Raw genomic sequence first — 19,813 nt, 5'->3', positions numbered from 1 at the left:
AAGAGAATTTATGTGAAGAACACCAAGAAATGTAAGTCTTCCAAACTCGGTAATAGATCTTTCTAGACACAGATTTACGAGCCTGTAACATAGTATTAATCACTGAATCAGAGAAACTTCTATGACTAAGTATTAAGCGTTCAATCTCCATACCTTCAAATTTAATGATTTGAGATCCTAATTGAAAAATGGGCCTTGAGATAGAAGGTCTGGCCTTAACGGAAGTGTCCAAGGTTGGCAACTGGCCATCCGAACAAGATCTGCATACCAAAACCTGTGTGGCCATGCTGGAGCCACCAGCAGTACAAACGAACGCTCCATTAGGATTTTGGAAATCACTTTTGGAAGAAGAACTAGAGGCGGAAAGATATAAGCAGGTTGATAATTCCAAGGAAGTGACAACGCGTCCACCACTTCCGCCTGAGGATCCCTGGATCTGGACAGATACCTGGGAAGTTTCTGGTTTAGATGAGAGGCCATCAGATCTATTTCTGGAAGTCCCCACATTTGAACAATCTGAAGAAATACCTCTGGGTGAAGAGACCATTCGCCCGGATGTAACGTCTGGCGACTGAGATAATCCGCTTCCCAATTGTCTATACCTGGGATGTGAACCGCAGAAATTAGACAGGAGATGGATTCCGCCCATACAAGTATCCGAGATACTTCGTTCATAGCCTGAGGACTGTGAGTCCCCCCTTGATGATTGACATATGCCACGGTTGTGACATTGTCTGTCTGAAAACAAATAAACGATTCTCTCTTCGGAAGAGGGCAGAACTGAAGAGCTCTGAAAAACACACGGAGTTCCAAAATGTTGATTGGTAATCTCGCCTCCTGAGATTCCCAAACCCCCTGCGCTGTCAGAGATCCCCATACAGCTCCCCAACCTGAAAGACTCGCATCTGTTGAGATCACAGTCCAGGTTGGACGAACAAAACAGGCTTCTTGAATTAAACGATGGTGATCCAACCACCAAGTCAGAGAAGATCGAACATTGGGATTTAAGGATATTAATTGTGATATCTTTGTATAATCCCTGCACCATTGGTTCAGCATACAAAGCTGGAGAGGTCTCATGAGACCTAGAATTTCCATGCACAAAGCTACCGAAGGGAATGATTGAGACTGAAGGTTTCGACAAGCTGAAACTAATTTCAGACGTCTCTTTTCTGTTAGAGACAGTCATGGACACTGAATCTATTAGGAAACCCAAAAAGATTAACCTTGTCTGAGGAATCAAGGAACTCTTTGGTAAATTGATCCTCCAACCATGTCTTTGAAGAAACAACACAAGTAGATTTGTATGAGATTCTGCAGAATGTAAAGACTGAGCAAGTACCAAGATATCGTCCAAATAAGGAAATACCGCAATACCCTGTTCTCTGATTACAGAGAGAAGGGCACCGAGAACCTTTGAAAAGATCCTTGGAGCTGTTGCTAGGCCAAACGGAAGAGCAACAAACTGGTAATGCTTGTCTAGAAAAGAGAATCTCAGAAACTGATAGTGATCTGGATGGATAGGATTATGAAGATATGCATCCTGTAAGTCTATTGTAGACATATAATGCCCTTGCTGAACAAAAGGCAGGATAGTCCTTATAGTCACCATTTTGAATGTTGGTATCCTTACATAACGATTCAATATTTTTAGATCCAGAACTGGTCTGAAGGAATTCTCCTTCTTTGGTACAATGAACAGATTTGAGTAAAACCCCAGACCCCATTCCAGAACTGGAACTGGCACAATTACCCCAGCCGACTCTAGGTCTGAAACACATTCAGAAATGCCTGAGCTTTTACTGGGTTTACTGGAATGCGTGAGAGAAAAAACAGAATTTATGTTTACCTGATAAATTTCTTTCTCCAACGGTGTGTCCGGTCCACGGCGTCATCCTTACTTGTGGGGATATTCTCCTCCCCAACAGGAAATGGCAAAGAGCCCAGCAAAGCTGGTCACATGATCCCTCCTAGGCTCCGCCTACCCCAGTCATTCGACCGACGTTAAGGAGGAATATTTGCATAGGAGAAACCATATGGTACCGTGGTGACTGTAGTTAAAGAAAATAAAATATCAGACCTGATTAAAAAAACCAGGGCGGGCCGTGGACCGGACACCCCCGTTGGAGAAAGAAATTTATCAGGTAAACATAAATTCTGTTTTCTCCAACATAGGTGTGTCCGGTCCACGGCGTCATCCTTACTTGTGGGAACCAATACCAAAGCTTTAGGACACGGATGAAGGGAGGGAGCAAATCAGGTCACCTAAAAGGAAGGCACCACGGCTTGCAAAACCTTTCTCCCAAAAATAGCCTCAGAAGAAGCAAAAGTATCAAACTTGTAAAATTTGGTAAAAGTGTGCAGTGAAGACCAAGTCGCTGCCCTACATATCTGATCAACAGAAGCCTCGTTCTTGAAGGCCCATGTGGAAGCCACAGCCCTAGTGGAATGAGCTGTGATTCTTTCGGGAGGCTGCCGTCCGGCAGTCTCGTAAGCCAATCTGATGATGCTTTTAATCCAAAAAGAGAGAGAGGTAGAAGTTTGCTTTTTGACCTCTCCTTTTACCTGAATAAACAACAAACAAGGAAGATGTTTGTCTAAAATCCTTTGTAGCATCTAAAATGAATTTTAGAGCGCGAACAACATCCAAATTGTGCAACAAACGTTCCTTCTTTGAAACTGGTTTTGGACACAGAGAAGGTACGATAATCTCCTGGTTAATGTTTTGTTAGAAACAACTTTCGGAAGAAAAACCAGGTTTAGTACGTAAAACCACCTTATCTGCATGGAACACCAGATAAGGAGGAGAACACTGCAGAGCAGATAATTCTGAGACTCTCTAGCAGAAGAAAATCGCAACTAAAAACAAAACTTTCCAAGATAATAACTTAATATCAACGAATGTAAGGGTTCAACGGAACCCCCTGAAGAACTGAAAGAACTAATTGAGACTCCAAGGAGGATTCAAAGGTTTGTAAACAGGCTTGATTCTAACCAAGAGCCTGAACAAAGGCTTGAACATCTGGCACAGCTGCAGCTTTTTGTGAAGTAATACCGACAAGGCAGAAATCTGTCCCTTCAGGGAACTTGCAGATATCCTTTTTCCAATCCTTCTTGAAGGAAGGATAGAATCCTAGGAATCTTAACCTTGTCCCAAGGGAATCCTTTAGATTCACACCAACAGATATATTTTTTCCAAATTTTGTGGTAAATCTTTCTAGTCACAGGCTTTCTGGCCTGAACAAGAGTATCGATAACAGAATCTGAGAATCCTCGCTTCGATAAAATCAAGCGTTCAATCTCCAAGCAGTCAGCTGGAGTGAAACCAGATTCGGATGTTCGAACGGACCCTGAACAAGAAGGTCTCGTCTCAAAGTTAGCTTCCAGGTGGAGCCGATGACATATTCACCAGATCTGCATACCAAGTCCTGCGTGGCCACGCAGGAGCTATCAAGATCACCGACGCCCTCTCCTGCTTGATCCTGGCTATCAGCTGGGGATGAGAGGAAATGGCGGGAACACATAGCTAGTTTGAAAGTCCAAGGGTGCTACTAGTGCATCCACTAGAGCCGCCTTGGGATCACCTGATCTGGCCCCGTAGCAAGGAACTTTGAAGTTCTGACGAGAGGCCATCAGATCCATGTCTGGAGTGCCCCACAGGTGAGTGACTTGGGCAAAAGATTTCCGGATGGAGTTCCCACTCCCCCGGATGCAATGTTCTGCCGACTCAGAAATCCGCTTCCCAATTTTTCCACTCCTGGGATGTGGTATAGCAGACAGGTGGCAGAGTGAGACTCCGCCCAAAGAATAATTTTGGTTACTTCTTCCATCGCTAGGGAACACCTTTGTTCCCCCCCTGATGGTTTGATGTACGCAACAGTCGTCATGTTGTCTGATTGAAACCGTATGAACCTGGTCCTCGCGAGCTGGGGCCAGGCCTGGGAGAGCATTGAATATCGCTCTCAGTTCCAGAATATTTATCGTAGAAGAGATTCTTCCCGAGACCAAAGACCCTGAGCTTTCAGGGATCCCCAGACCCGCGCCCCAGCCTATCAGACTGGCGTCGGTCCCGTGACAATGACCCACTCTGGTCTGTGGAACATCATCCCTTGAGACAGATTGTCCAGGGACAGCCACCATCGGAGTGAGTCTCTGGTCCTCTGATTTACTTGTATCTTCGGAGACAAGTCTGTATAGTCCCCATTCCACTGACTGAGCATGCACAGTTGTAATGGTCTTAAGATGAATGCCGCGCAAAAGGGAACTATGTCCATCGCCGCCAACCATCAACCCGATCACTTCCATGCACTGAGCTATGGAAGGAAGAGGAACGGAATGAAGTATCCGACAAGAGTCCAGAAGCTTTGTTTTTTCTGGCCTCTGTTAGAAAGATCCTCATTTCTAAGGAGTCTATAATTGTTCCCAAGAAGGGAACCCTTGTTGACGGGGATAGAGAACTCTTTTCCACTTCAACTTTCCAGCCGTGAGATCTGAGAAAGGCAGGACAATGTCCGTGTGAGCCTTTGCTTGAGGAAGGGACGACGCTTGAATCAGAATGTCGTCCAGGTAAGGTACTACTGCAATGCCCCTTGGTCCTTAGCACCGCTAGAATGGACCCTAGTACCTTTGTGAAATCCTTGGAGCAGTGGCTAATCCGAAAGGAAGCGCCACGAACTGGTAATGTTATGTCCAGGAATGCAAACCTTAGGAACCGATTGATGTTCCTTGGTGGATAGGAATATGTAGATACGCATCCTTTAAATCCACCGTGGTCATGAATTGACCTTCCTGATGGAAGGAAGGATAGTTCGAATGGTTTTCCATCTTGAACGATGGGACCTTGAGAAATTTGTTTAAGATCTTGAGATCTAGATTGGGTCTGAACGTTCCCTCTTTTTTGGGAACTATGAACAGATTGGAGTAGAACCCATCCCTTGTTCTCTTAATGGAACAGGATGAATCACTCCCATTTTAACAGTCTTCTACACAATTTAAAGAACGCCTGTCTTTTATGTGGTCCTGAAGACAACTAGCGACCTGTGGAACCTCCCCCTTGGGGGAAGTCCCTTGAATTCCAGAAGATAACCCTGGAGAACTATTTTCTAGCGCCCAAGGATCCAGAACATCTCTTGCCCAAGCCTGAGCGAAGAGAGAGAGTCCGCTGCCCCCCACCAGATCCGGTCCCGGATCGGGGGCCATATTTCATGCTGTCTTGGTAGCAGTGGCAGGTTTCTTGCCTGCTTTCCCTTGTTCCAGCCTTGCATTGGTCTCCAAGCGTGGCTTGGCCTGAGAAGTATTACCCTCTTGCTTAGAGGACGTAGCACCTTGGGCTGGTCCGTTTTTACGAAAGGGACGATAATTAGGTCTATTTTTTGCCTTGAAAGGCCGATCCTGAGGAAGGGGGCGTGGCCCTTACCCCCAGTGATATCAGAGATAAACTCTTTCAAGTCAGGACCAAACAACGTTTTCCCCTTGAAAAGGAATGTTTAGTAGCTTGTTCTGTGGAAGACTGCATCAGCCGACCAAGATTTCAGACCAAAGCGCTCTGCGCAGCACATATAGCAAACCCAGAGTTCTTAGCCGCTAACTTAGCCAATTGCAAAGAGGCGTCTAGAGTGAAAGAATTAGCCAATTTGAGAGCATTGATTCTGTCCATAATCTCCTCATAAGGAGGAGAGTCACTATCGAGCACCTTAAGCAGTTCATCAACCAAGAAATATGCGGCAGTAGTGACAGGGACAATGCATGAAATGGGTTTGTAGAAGGGTAACCCTGCTGAACAAACATCTTTTTAAGCAAACCTTCTATTTTTTATCCATAGGATCTTTGAAGCACAACTTATCCTCTATGGGAATAGTGGTGGCGTTTGTTTAAAGTAGAAACCGCTCCCTCGACCTTGGGACTGACTGCCATAAGTCCTTTCTGGGGTCGACCATGAGAGAAACAATTTTTTAAATATGGGGGGAGGGACGAAAGGTATACCGGGCCTTTCCCATTCCTTTATTAACAATGTCCGCCACCCGCTTGGGTATAGGAAAAGCTTCTGGGAGCCCCGCACCTCTAGGGAACTGTCCATTTTACATAGTTTCTCTGGGATGACTAAATTTTTCACAATATCCAGAGTGGGATAATACCTCCTTAAGCAAAATGCGTAGATGTTTCCAATTTAAATTTAAATGTAATCACATCAGATTCAGCCTGCTGAGAAATGTTCCCTAAATCAGTAATTTCTCCCTCAGACAAAACCTCCCTGGGCCCCCTCAGATTGGGTTAGGGGCCCTTCAGAGATATTAATATCAGCGTCGTCATGCTCTTCAGTAACTAAAACAGAGCAGCCATCGCTTACGCTGTGACAAGGGTTCATTTTGGCTAAAATGTTTTTGACAGAATTATCCATTACAGCCGTTAATTGTTGCCATAGTACGGAGGTATTTGGCGCGCTAGATGTACTAGGGGCCTCCTGAGTGGGCAATGACTCGTGTAGACGAAGGAGGGAATGATGCAGTACCATGCTTACTATCCCCTCACTTGAGGAATCATCTTGGGCATCATTGTCATTATCACATAAATCACATTTATTTAAATGAATAGGAATTCTGGCTTCCCACATTCAGAACACAGTCTATCTGGTAGTTCAGACATGTTAAACAGGCATAAACTTGATCAGAAAGTACAAAAAACGTTTTAAAATAAAACCGTTACTGTCACTTTAAATTTTAACTGAACACACTTTATTACTGCAATTGCGAAAAAACATGAAGGAATTGTTCAAAATTCACCAAATTTTCACCACAGCGTCTTAAAGCCTTGAAAATATTGCACACGCCAATTTTGGAAGCTTTAACCTTAAAATAACGGAACCGGAGCCGTTTTAAGCTTTAAACCCCCTTTACAGGTCCCTGGTATCTGCTTGCTGAGACCCAACCAAACCCAAAGGTGGAATACGATACCAAATGACGCCTTCAGAAGTCTTTTATAAGTATCAGAGCTCCTCTCACATGCACTGCATGCCATGCCTCTCAAAAACAAGTGCGCAACACCGGCGCGAAAATGAACTCTGCCTATGCTTTGGGAAAGCCCCTAAAGAATAAGGTGTCTAAAACAGTGCCTTGCCGATATTATTATATCAAAATACCCAGATAAAATGATTCCTCAAGGCTAAATTGGTGTTAATAATCAATCGATTTAGCCCAGAAAAGTCTACAGTTTAAATAAGCCCTTGTGAAGCCCTTATTACAATCGTAAATAAACATGGCTTACCGGATCCCATGGGGAAAATGACAGCTTCCAGCATTACATCGTCTTGTTAGAATGTGTCATACCTCAAGCAGCAAGGGACTGCAAACTGTTCCCCCAACTGAAGTTAATTGCTCTCAACAGTCCTGTGTGGAACAGCCATGGGATTTAGTTACGGTTGCCTTAAAATCATTTTCCTCATACAAACAGAATTCTTCATCTCTTTCTGTTTCTGAGTAAATAGTACGTACCAGCACTATTTGAAAATAACAAACTCTTGATTGAATAATGAAAAACTACAGTTTAACACACTAAAAAACTCTAAGCCAACTCCGTGGAGATGTTGCCTGTACCAACGCAAAGAGAATGACTGGGGTAGGCGGAGCCTAGGAGGGATCATGTGACCAGCTTTGCCTGGGCTCTTTGCCATTTCCTGTTGGGGAGGAGAATATCCCCACAAGTAAGGATGACGCCGTGGACCGGACCACACCTATGTTTGGAGAAAATCTTCTCACTAGGCGGTCTTACCTTGAAACCTATTCTGTACCCTTGTGAAACAATGTTCTGAATCCAAAGACTTTGAATCGACTTGATCCAAACATCTTTGAAAAATCGTAACCTGCCCCCTACCAGCTGTGCTGTAGTGAGGGACGCACTTTAATGCGGATTTGGGAGCTGGTTTTGACTTTCTAAAAGGCTTGGATTTATTCCAGACTGGAGAAGGTTTCCAAACGGAAACTGTTCCTTTAGAGGAAGGGTCAGGCTTTTGTTCCTTATTCTGACGAAAGGAACGAAAACGATTAGCAGCCCTATATTTACCTTTAGATTTTTTGTCCTGAGGCAAAAAGACTCCCTTCCCCCCAGTAACAGTTGAAATTATTGAATCTAACTGAGAACCAAATAATTTATTACCTTGGAAAGAAAGAGAAAGCAACGTTGACTTAGAAGTCCATATCTGCAAGACTTAAGCCATAAAGCTCTTCTGCCTAAAATAGCTAAAGACATATACCTGACATCAATTCTAATGATATCGAAAATGGCATCACAAACAAAGTTTTAGCATGTTGAAGAAGTTTTAACAATGGCTATAAGCATTATGGTCTGACACTTGTTGCGCTAAAGCCTCCAACCAGAAGGTGGAAGCTGCAGCAACATCAGCCAAAGAAATAGCAGGTCTAAGAAATTACCTGAACATAAATAAGCCTTCCTTAGAAAGGATTCAAGCTTCCTATCTAAAGGATCCCTTAAAAGAAGGTACTATCTTGCGTAGGAATAGTATACGTTTAGCAAGAGTAGAGATAGCCCCATCAACTTTGGGGACTTTTTCCCAAAACTCTAATCGATCAGATGGCAAAGGGTACAATTTCTTAAACCTTGGATAAGGAGTAAATCAAGTACCCAGACTATTCCATTCCCTAGAAATTACTTCTGAAATAGCATCAGGAACTGGAAAAACTTCTGGAATAACTACATGAGGTTAAAAACTGAATTTTAACGCTTATTAGTTTTAATATCAAGAGGGACTAGACTCCTCCATATCTAATGCAATCAACACTTCTTTAAGTAAAGAAAGAATAAACTCCATCTTAAACAAATATGAAGATTTATCAGTGTCAATATCTGAGGCAGAATCTTCTGAACCAGATAGATCCTCATCAGAAATAGAAAAGTCAGAATGATGGCGGTCATTTAAAAATTCATCTGAAATATGAGAAGTTTTAAAAGAACCTCTTTACGTTTACTAGAAGGAGGAATAACAGACAGAGCCTTCTTTATACAGGGAGTGCATCATTATTAGGCAAATGAGTATTTTGACCACATCATCCTCTTTATGCATGTTGTCTTACTCCAAGCTGTATAGGCTCGAAAGCCTACTACCAATTAAGCATATTAGGTGATGTGCATCTCTGTAATAAGAAGGGGTGTGGTCTAATGACATCAACACCCTATATCAGGTGTGCATAATTATTAGGCAACTTCCTTTCCTTTGGCAAAATGGGTCAAAAAGAAGGACTTGACAGGCTCAGAAAAGTCAAAAATAGTGAGATATCTTGCAGAGGGATGCAGCACTCTTAAAATTGCAAAGCTTCTGAAGCGTGATCATCGAACAATCAAGCGTTTCATTCAAAATAGTCAACAGGGTCGCAAGAAGCGTGTGGAAAAACCAAGGCGCAAAATAACTGCCCATGAACTGAGAAAAGTCAAGCGTGCAGCTGCCAAGATGCCACTTGCCACCAGTTTGGCCATTTTCAGAGCTGCAACATCACTGGAGTGCCCAAAAGCACAAGGTGTGCAATACTCAGAGACATGGCCAAGGTAAGAAAGGCTGAAAGACGACCACCACTGAACAAGACACACAAGCTGAAACGTCAAGACTGGCAAGAAATATCTCAAGACTGATTTTTCTAAGGTTTTATGGACTGATGAAATAAGAGTGAGTCTTGATGGGCCAGATGGATGGGCCCGTGGCTGGATTGGTAAAGGGCAGAGAGCTCCAGTCCGACTCAGACGCCAGCAAGGTGGAGGTGGAGTACTGGTTTGGGCTGGTATCATCAAAGATGAGCTTGTGGGGCCTTTTCGGGTTGAGGATGGAGTCAAGCTCAACTCCCAGTCCTACTGCCAGTTTCTGGAAGACACCTTCTTCAAGCAGTGGTACAGGAAGAAGTCTGCATCCTTCAAGAAAAACATGATTTTCATGCAGGACAGTGCTCCATCACATGCGTCCAAGTACTCCACAGCGTGGCTGGCAAGAAAGGGTATAAAAAAGAAAATCTAATGACATGGCCTCCTTGTTCACCTGATCTGAACCCCATTGAGAACCTGTGGTCCATCATCAAATGTGAGATTTACAAGGAGGGAAAACAGTACACCTCTCTGAACAGTGTCTGGGAGGCTGTGGTTGCTGCTGCACGCAATGTTGATGGTGAACAGATCAAAACACTGACAGAATCCATGGATGGCAGGCTTTTGAGTGTCCTTGCAAAGAAAGGTGGCTATATTGGTCACTGATTTGTTTTTGTTTTGTTTTTGAATGTCAGAAATGTATATTTGTGAATGTTGAGATGTTATATTGGTTTCACTGGTAAAAATAAATAATTGAAATGGTATATATTTGTTTTTTGTTAAGTTGCCTAATAATTATGCACAGTAATAGTCACCTGCACACACAGATATCCCCCTAAAATAGCTATAACTAAAAACAAACTAAAAACTACTTCCAAAACTATTCAGCTTTGATATTAATGAATTTTTTGGGTTCATTGAGAACATGGTTGTTGTTCAATAATAAAATTAATCCTCAAAAATACAACTTGCCTAATAATTCTGCACTCCCTGTAGAATCAGAAACAAAATCTCTTATGTTATCAGGAACATTCATTCTGCACCTTAGATGTTGAGGGAACTGCAACAGGCAATGGTACATTACTAAAGGAAATATTATCTGCTTTAACAAGTTTGTCATGACAATTATTACAAACAACAGCTGGAGGAATAGCTACCAAAAGTTTACAGCAGATACACTTAGCTTTGGTAGATCCAGCAGGCAGTGATTTTCCTGTAGTATCTTCTGGCTCAGATGCAACGTGAGACATCTTGCAATATGTAAGAGAAAAAACAACATATAAAGCAAAATAGATCAAATTCCTTATAAGACAGTTTCAGGAATGGGAAAGAATGCCAAATATCAAGCTTCTAGCAACCAGAAGCAAATGAAAAATGAGACTGAAATAATGTGGAGACAAAAGCGACGCCCATATTTTTTAGCGCCAAATAAGACGCCCACATTATTTGGCGCCTAAATGCTTTTGGCGCCAAAAATGACGCCACATCCGGAACGCCGACATTTTTGGCGCAAAATAACGTCAAAAAATGACGCAACTTCCGGCGACACGTATGACGCCGGAAACGGAAAAAATTTTTGCGCCAAAAAAGTCCGCGCCAAGAATGACGCAATAAAATGAAGCATTTTCAGCCCCCGCGAGATTAACAGCCCACAGGGAAAAAAGTCAAATTTTTGAGGTAAGAAAAATATGATAATTCAATGCATAATTCCCAAATATGAAACTGACTGTCTGAATATAAGGAAAGTTGAACATTCTGACGTCAAGCAAATAAATGTTTGAATACAATATATTTAGAACTTTATAAATAAACGTGCCCAACCATAGCTTAGAGTGTCACAGAAAAATAAGACTTACTCACCCAGGACACTCATCTACATGTTTGTAGAAAGCCAAACCAGTACTGAAACGAGAATCAGTAGAGGTAATGGTAAATATAAGAGTATATCGTCGATCTGAAAAGGGAGGTAAGAGATGAATCTCTACGACCGATAACAGAGAACCTTATGAAATAGACCCCGTAGAAGGAGATCACTGCATTCAATAGGCAATACTCTCTTCACATCCCTCTGACATTCACTGCACGCTGAGAGGAAAACCGGGCTCCATTCTGCTGCGGAGCGCTTTCAACGTAGAATCTAGCACAAAACTTACTTCACCACGCTCCCTTGGAGGCAAAGTTTGTAAAACTGATTTGTGGGTGTGGTGAGGGGTGTATTTATAGGCATTTTAAGGTTTGGGAAACTTTGCCCCTCTGGTAGGAATGTATATCCCATACGTGCACTAGCTCATGGACTCTTGTTAATTACATGAAAGATAAGTATGAAGGAATTGTTCAAAATTCACCAAAATTCACCACAGCGCTTAAAAGTATTGCACACCAAATTTGAAAGCTTTAACGCCTTAAAATAAAGCAGAACCGGAGGCCGTTTTTACATTTAACCCCTATACAGTCCAGGTATCTGCTTTGCTGAGACGCCAACCAAGCCAGAGGGGAATACGATACCAAATGATGGCCTTCTATAAGCTTTTTTCAGTGGTTCTTAGCTCCGTCACACATGCATCTGCATGCCATGCTTTCAAAAACAACTGCGCATTAGAGGCGCGAAAATGAGGCTCTGTCTATGACTAGAAAAGGCCCCCAGTGAAAAAAGGTGTCCAATACAGGTGCCTGCCCGTTTTATTAAAACAGATCCCCAAGATTTAAGCAACTATTAAAAGTAATATCTGCCAAATATACTTTGTAAAGTAATCGTTTTAGCCCAGAAAAATGTCTACCAGTTTTTTAAGCCCTAATGAAGCCCTTTATTCTTTTACTTAAACTAAGAAAATGGCTTACCGGTTCCCATAGGGAAAATGACAGCTTCCAGCATTACCAAGTCCTTGTTAGAAATGTGTCATACCTCAAGCAGCAAAGTCTGCCCCACTGTTTCCCCCAACTGAAGTTAATTCCTCTCAACAGTCCTGTGTGGAAACAGCCATCGATTTTAGTAACGGTTGCTAAAATCATTTTCCTCTTACAAACAGAAATCTTCATCTCTTTTCTGTTCCAGAGTAAATAGTACATACCAGCACTATTTTAAAATAACAAACTCTTGATTGAAGAACAAAACTACATTTAAACACCAAAAAACTTCTAAGCCATCTCCGTGGAGATGTTGCCTGTGCAACGGGCAAAGAGAATGACTGGGGTAGGCGGAGCCTAGGAGGGACTATATGGTCAGCTTTGCTGGGCCTCTTTGCCATTTCCTGTTGGGGAGGAGAATATCCCACAAGTAAGGATAGACGCCGTGGACCGGACACACCTATGTTTGGAGAAATGGGCTACATTATCTAGAGCACACAAAAAATCATATTATATGTATATAAACACAAAGACCTGATGTTCAAGCATTGTCTATTTCCCTCACGGGGTGGGCTGGCGATCGTTGAGTGGGCGGGGTTCTGGGAATTGCCGATTTTGATCCCCAGAGCAAAGAATGATTTCCTCACTGTCTCTTGGCAAACATCGCAACTCTGACCCACTTCTATTCAGTGCAGGATAATCTACAGGGGCTGAGCTGAGAGCAGACTGAATGGAGGTGGGTCAGAGTTCCGATGTTTGCAAAGAGGACTGGGGAACTCATTCTCGGCAGGCAGCTACAATACAAGGGAGCTTAGTAATAAAAGTTCACGTTTTTCTCAAGATCTTGAGAAAGCCCTGTAGAGGGAGAAACGCGTTGCTGTTATGTTGCCATTATCTAACTTCAAAGAGTACTTCACAGCTACCAGTTGCTGTCACAGATTGATGCCTGTCTGCCGTCTGTGAAACTCTGAACTTTGCATTATCTTGGTGCTTACTTATGTACCGAAACCACAAGCCTTATTGAAGGTTGAAAAGCTGAACTTTATACCTAGTTGAACAGCTGCACTTAACATACAGCACCTCTCCATAGTATCCTGCGTGCTTTTGGGCACATAAAGAGCGGATACTTTGTTGCTGTGGAACCAAGCAAGCTGAAACCCGAGAGCGATCACACAAGGACCAAATCGGAGGCCTCAGTCTGGCCAGCGCCCATATAGGTGACGTCACTTCCGCTACGGCGGTAATTTTCTTTTGCCTTTCATTGAGAGACGCATTGTCTGGGGGTAAGCCTGCATCATCTATCCAAAAAAATAACGTGTATCTGGACTGTTCAATCCATTTTGGCCATAAGGATAAGCTTTCTATATTGTTGTGTACTGGCAAATCCTTTTTATATATGGAGACGTCCGTTTTTATTATTAATATATTTCTCTGTGTTTTTAACTTTGTTATTTGTTTTTGTTGCATTAAATTTTAGGCAGAGCCTTGCTAAAATAGCACAACTTTGTCACTGTTTAATTTATTTTTCTTTTTTAAATTAAACTTTTTGGCTATTCTTAGTATGCACGAATCACTTTATCTCTAAGTATTTCACCCCTTTGATACATTTTCATATATTTTCGAACATAAATTTGACACACATTTAAGTGTCCCTTTACCACTTATATTTAATAGTTTGCTGCACTTTGCTTCACTTTAATTTACACCTTTAGCTATAGCGCTCTTTTTTAACATTAATCTCTGTCGCAATTAAACTGCCCCTTGGTAACTTCACGTGCATGAGTTCAATGTTAGCTACATGACACATGAACTAATGCCCTCTAGCGGTCAAAATGCATTCAAATTAGAGGCGGCCTTCAAAGTCTAAGAAATTAGCATATGAGTTCTACCTAGATTTAGCTTTCAACTAAGAATATCAAGAGAACAAAGCAAAAATAGTGATAAATTGGAAAGTTGTTTAAAATGACATGCCCTATTTGAATCATAAACTATTATTTTGGACTTGACTGACCCTTTAAACTTTATTGAAATGCAGCTAGGTAGGTTCAGGAGAGTGCACATCTTATTGCAAAACTTTAACCTTGTCATTAATTTCCCAAGATAACTATATGGCAACAGTGTTTTCCGATATGTAGTGCTACAGACACATGCTTGCTACCGAAATATACTCTTCAACAAGGAATACCTTGAGCACAAAGCAACTTTGATAATGGTAGTCATTGGAAACTTTTTTTTTTTTTTTATTGTATGCTCCGTCTAATTCAAGAATATACAAGTTTTAATTTCACGTCCCTTTAAAAGCAAGTGGACATGCACAAAAAGAATTAGATGTCTATATGTATAAAGTAGCACATATACTCTGTTTAACATGGATTTAGACATCATGTAAAGGGTTGACTGAAATTAACATAAATGGACAGTTTACCTAGACTTATTGTACCAATAAATGTACCAGTAAATAAACTTACCTAAGTTGAGACAAGCCAGAGTGTTGGTGCATTTCCATTCTTTCTCGTGGGTGGCTACTTTCACATCATCCATAACAAGAGGAACCCAGCCACCAAAAACATACATCCTTGAAACAAGCAACAGGATTAACATTTTATCATAAAGGAGGTAGTTCAGACATTGAAGTGTTTTGTAATGGAAAATAAAGATTAATTTCAAGTGAAACTTACTTATTGCTTATGGTAGTCGCAGAGTGAAGACTTCTAGGGAGAGGAGCAACACCATTTAAACTTGGTTTATTCCAAGTAAGGGTATCTAGAAAGAAGATATTCAAATATATAGGTCAGATTTTTGACAAAACAACTTCCAGAACAACGTGAACTTAAAGGGACATTTAACACTGAGCTAGTAATATAAAATGATAAATTGTATATAAAAAAAAAGCTACAATATATTTTCATTATTTTCTCCCTTTTTCCTGAAATTCAATTCTGAAATTGTGAGCTTGTCAGTTCCTGTTAGAAATGGAAATGCAGAACATTGTTATATTCTACACAGCTATTGACTGTACACTCTAGTGACCTATTTATAACTGTCCCTAATTGCCCACAGAAGAGAAGGTAACCTAAGTTACAACATGGCAGCGCCCATTGTTTTAGAGACACTAAACTTTACACTTATTTTGTCAATATTTAAACAGCTAATTAAACTTTAAAAAAACATAATTTATGCTTACCTGATAAATTCCTTTCTCCTGTAGTGTAGTCAGTCCACGGGTCATCCATTACTTATTGGATTATATCTCCTCCCCTAACAGGAAGTGCAAGAGGATCACCCAAGCAGAGCTGCTATACTAGGCTCCTCCCCTCTACGTCATACCCAGTCATTCGACCGAACCAAACGAGAAAGGAGAAACTATAGGGTGCAGTGGTGACTGGAGTTCAATTAAAATTTAGGACCTGCCGTAAAAAACAGGGCGGGCCGTGGACTGACTACACTACAGGAGAAAGGAATTTATCAGGTAAGCATAAATTATGTTTTCTCCTGTTAAGTGTAGTCAGTCCACGGGTCATCCATTACTTATGGGATACCAATACCAAAGCTAGAAGTACACGGATGACGCGAGGGACAGGCAGGATCTTTACACGGAAGGAACCACTGCCTGTAGAACCTTTCTCCCAAAAACAGCCTCCGAAGAAGCAAAAAAGTGTCAAATTTGTAAAATTTTGAAAAAGTGTGAAGTGAAGACCAAGTTGCAGCCTTGCAAATCTGTTCAACAGAGGCCTCATTCTTTAAGGCCCAAGTGGAAGCCACAGCTCTAGTAGAATGAGCTGTAATCCTTTCAGGAGGCTGCTGTCCAGCAGTCTCATAGCTAAGCGTATTATGCTACGAAGCCAAAAAGAGAGAGAGGTAGCCGAAGCTTTTTGACCTCTCCTCTGTCCAGAATAAACGATAAACAGAGAAGAAGTTTGTCTAAAATCCTTAGTTGCCTGCAAATAAAATTTCAGGGCACGGACGACGTCCAGATTGTGCAGAAGTCGTTCCTTCTTTGAAGAAGGGCTAGGGCACAATGATGGAACAACAATCTCTTGATTGATATTCTTGTTAGTGACTACCTTAGGTAAGAACCCAGGTTTAGTACGCAGAACTACCTTGTCTGAATGAAAAATCAGATAAGGAGAATCACAAAGTAAGGCCGATAACTCAGAGACTCTTCGAGCCGAGGAAATAGCCATTAAAAACAGAACTTTCCAAGATAACAGCTTGATATCAATGGAGTGAAGGGGTTCAAACGGAACCCCTGTAAAACGTTAAGAAACTAAGTTTAAGCTCCACGGCGGAGCAACAGTCTTAAACACAGCTTAATCCTAGCCAAAGCCTGACAAAAAGCCTGAACGTCTGGAACTTCTGACAGACGTTTGTGTAAAAGGATAGACAGAGCTGAGATCTGTCCCTTTAATGAACTAGCAGATAAGCCCTTTTCTAAACCTTCTTGTAGAAAAGACAATATCCTAGGAATCCTAACCTTACTCCATGAGTAAGTCTTGGATTCACACCAATATAAGTAATTTACGCCATATTTTATGGTAAATTTTCCTGGTAACAGGTTTCCTAGCCTGTATTAAGGTATCAATCACTGACTCCGAGAATCCCCGCTTTGATAGAATCAAGCGTTCAATCTCCATGCAGTCAGCCTCAGAGAAATTAGATTTGGATGTTTGAAAGGGACCCTGAATCAGAAGGTCCTGTCTCAGAGGCAGAGACCATGGTGGACAGGACGACATGTCCACTAGATCTGCATACCAGGTCCTGCGTGGCCACGCAGGCGCTATTAGAATCATCGATGCTCTCTCCTGTTTTGATCCTGGCAATCAATCGAGGAAGCATCGGGAAGGGTGGAAACACATAAGCCATGTTGAAAAACCCAAGGTGCTGTCAGAGCATCTATCAGCACCGCTCCCGGGTCCCTGGACCTGGATCCGTAACAAGGAAGCTTGGCGTTCTGGCGAGAGCCATGAGATCCAGATCTGGTTTGCCCCAATGATGAAGCAGTTGGGCAAACACCTCCGGATGAAGTTCCCACTCCCCCGGATGAAAAGTCTGGCGACTTAGGAAATCCGCCTCCCAGTTCTCCACGCCTGGGATGTGGATCGCTGACAGGTGGCAAGAGTGAGACTCTGCCCAGCCGAATTATCTTTGAGACTTCCATCATCGCTAGGGAACTCCTTGTCCCTCCTGATGGTTGATGTAAGCCACAGTCGTGATGTTGTCCGACTGAATCTGATGAAACCTCAGAGTTGCTAACTGAGGCCAAGCCAGAAGAGCATTTAAAACTGCTCTTAACTATGTCCATTGCCGCTACCATTAAGCCGATTATCTCCATGCATTGAGCCACTGACGGGTGTTGATGGAATGAAGGACACGGCAAGCATTTAGAAGCTTTGATAACCTGTCCTCTGTCAGGTAATTTTTCATTTCTACAGAATCTATAAGAGTCCCTAAGAAGGAACTCTTGTGAGTGGCAATAGAGAACTCTTTTCTTCGTTCACCTTCCACCCATCGCGACCTTAGAATGACAGAACTAAATCTGTATGATACTTGGCAGTTTGGAAAACTTGACGCTTGTATCAGAATGTCGTCTAGGTACGGAGCTACTACCGCTATTCCTTGCGGTCTTTAGTACCCGCCAAGAGAGAGCCCAGAACCTTTGTAAAGATTATTGGAGCTGTAAGCTACCCGAAGGGAAGAGCACAAACTGGTAATGCCTGTTTAGGGAAGGCAAACTTAGATACCGGTAATGATCCTAGTGAATCGGTATGTGAAGGTAGGCAATCCTTTAAATCCACTGTGGTCATGTACTGGACCCTCTTGGATCATAGGTAAGATGGTCCCGAATAGTTTCCATTTTGAACGATGGAACTCTTAGGAATTTGTTTAGGATCTTTAAGTCCAAGATTGGCCTGAAGGTTCCCTCTTTTTGGGAACCACAAACAGATTTGAGTAAAAACCCTTGTCCGTGTTCCGACCGCGGAACTGGGTGGATCACTCCCATTAGTAAAAGGTCTTGTACACAGCGTAGAAACGCCTCTTTCTTTAACTGGTTTGCTGACAACCTTGAAAGATGAAATCTCCCTTTTGGAGGAGAAGCTTTGAAGTCCAGAAGATATCCCTGAGATATGATCTCTAACGCCCAGGGATCCTGGACATCTCTTGCCCAAGCCTGGGCGAAGAGAGAAAGTCTGCCCCCCACTAGATCCGTTTCCGGATCGGGGGCCTTCACTTCATGCTGTCTTAGGGGCAGCAGCAGGTTTTCTGGCCTGCTTGCCCTTGTTCCAGGACTGGTTAGGTTTCCAGCCCTGTCTGTAGCGAGCAACAGTTCCTTCCTGTCTTGGAGCGGAGGAAGTTGATGCTGCTCCTGCCTTGAAGTTACGAAAGGCACGAAAATTAGACTGTTTAGCCCTTGGTTTGGCCCTGTCTTGAGGCAGGGCATGGCCCTTACCTCCAGTAATGTCAGCGATAATTTCTTTCAAACCGGGCCCGAATAATGTCTGCCCTTTGAAAGGAATGTTAAGCAATTTAGATTTAGAAGTCACATCGGCTGACCAGGATTTAAGCTACAGCGCCCTACGCGCTTGAATGGCGAATGCGGAGTTCTTAGCCGTGAGTTTAGTTAAATGTACTACGGCATCAGAAATAAATGAATTAGCTAGCTTAAGGACTTTAAGCTTGTCTATAATCTCATCCAATGGAGCTGTGCTAAGGGTCTCTTCCAGAGACTCAAACCAGAATGCCGCCGCAGCCGTGACAGGCGCAATGCATGCAAGGGGTTGTAATATGAAACCTTGCTGAACAAACATTTTCTTAAGGTAACCCTCTAACTTTTTATCCATTGGATCTGAAAAAGCACAGCTATCCTCCACCGGGATAGTGGTGCGCTTGGCCAGAGTAGAAACTGCTCCCTCCACCTTAGGGACCGTCTGCCATAAGTCCCGTGTGGTGGCGTCTATTGGAAACATTTTTCTAAATATAGGAGGGGGGAAAAAGGCACACCGGGTCTATCCCACTCCTTGTTAACAATTTCTGTAAGCCTTTTAGGTATAGGAAAAACGTCAGTACAAGCCGGTACCGCAAAATATTTATCCAGCCTACATATTTTCTCTGGAATTGCAACCGTGTTACAATCATTCAGAGCCGCTAATACCTCCCCTAGTAATACACGGAGGTTCTCAAGCTTAAACAGACTAGCAATGAGACTAGCAAGCTTGGAAAATACTTTTCAAATAAATTTACAAGCAATATAAAAAACGCTACTGTGCCTTTAAGAAGCACAAAAAAACTGTCACAGTTGAAATAACAATGAACCAAATTAGTTATAGCAACCAAATTTTCACAGTAAATGTATTAAGTTAGCAAAGGATTGCACCCACCAGCAAATGGATGA

The sequence above is a fragment of the Bombina bombina genome, chromosome 2 (assembly GCF_027579735.1).
Source record: "Bombina bombina isolate aBomBom1 chromosome 2, aBomBom1.pri, whole genome shotgun sequence".
NCBI classification, from domain to species: Eukaryota; Metazoa; Chordata; class Amphibia; order Anura; family Bombinatoridae; genus Bombina; species Bombina bombina.
This window is presented reverse-complemented; position numbering follows the sequence as displayed.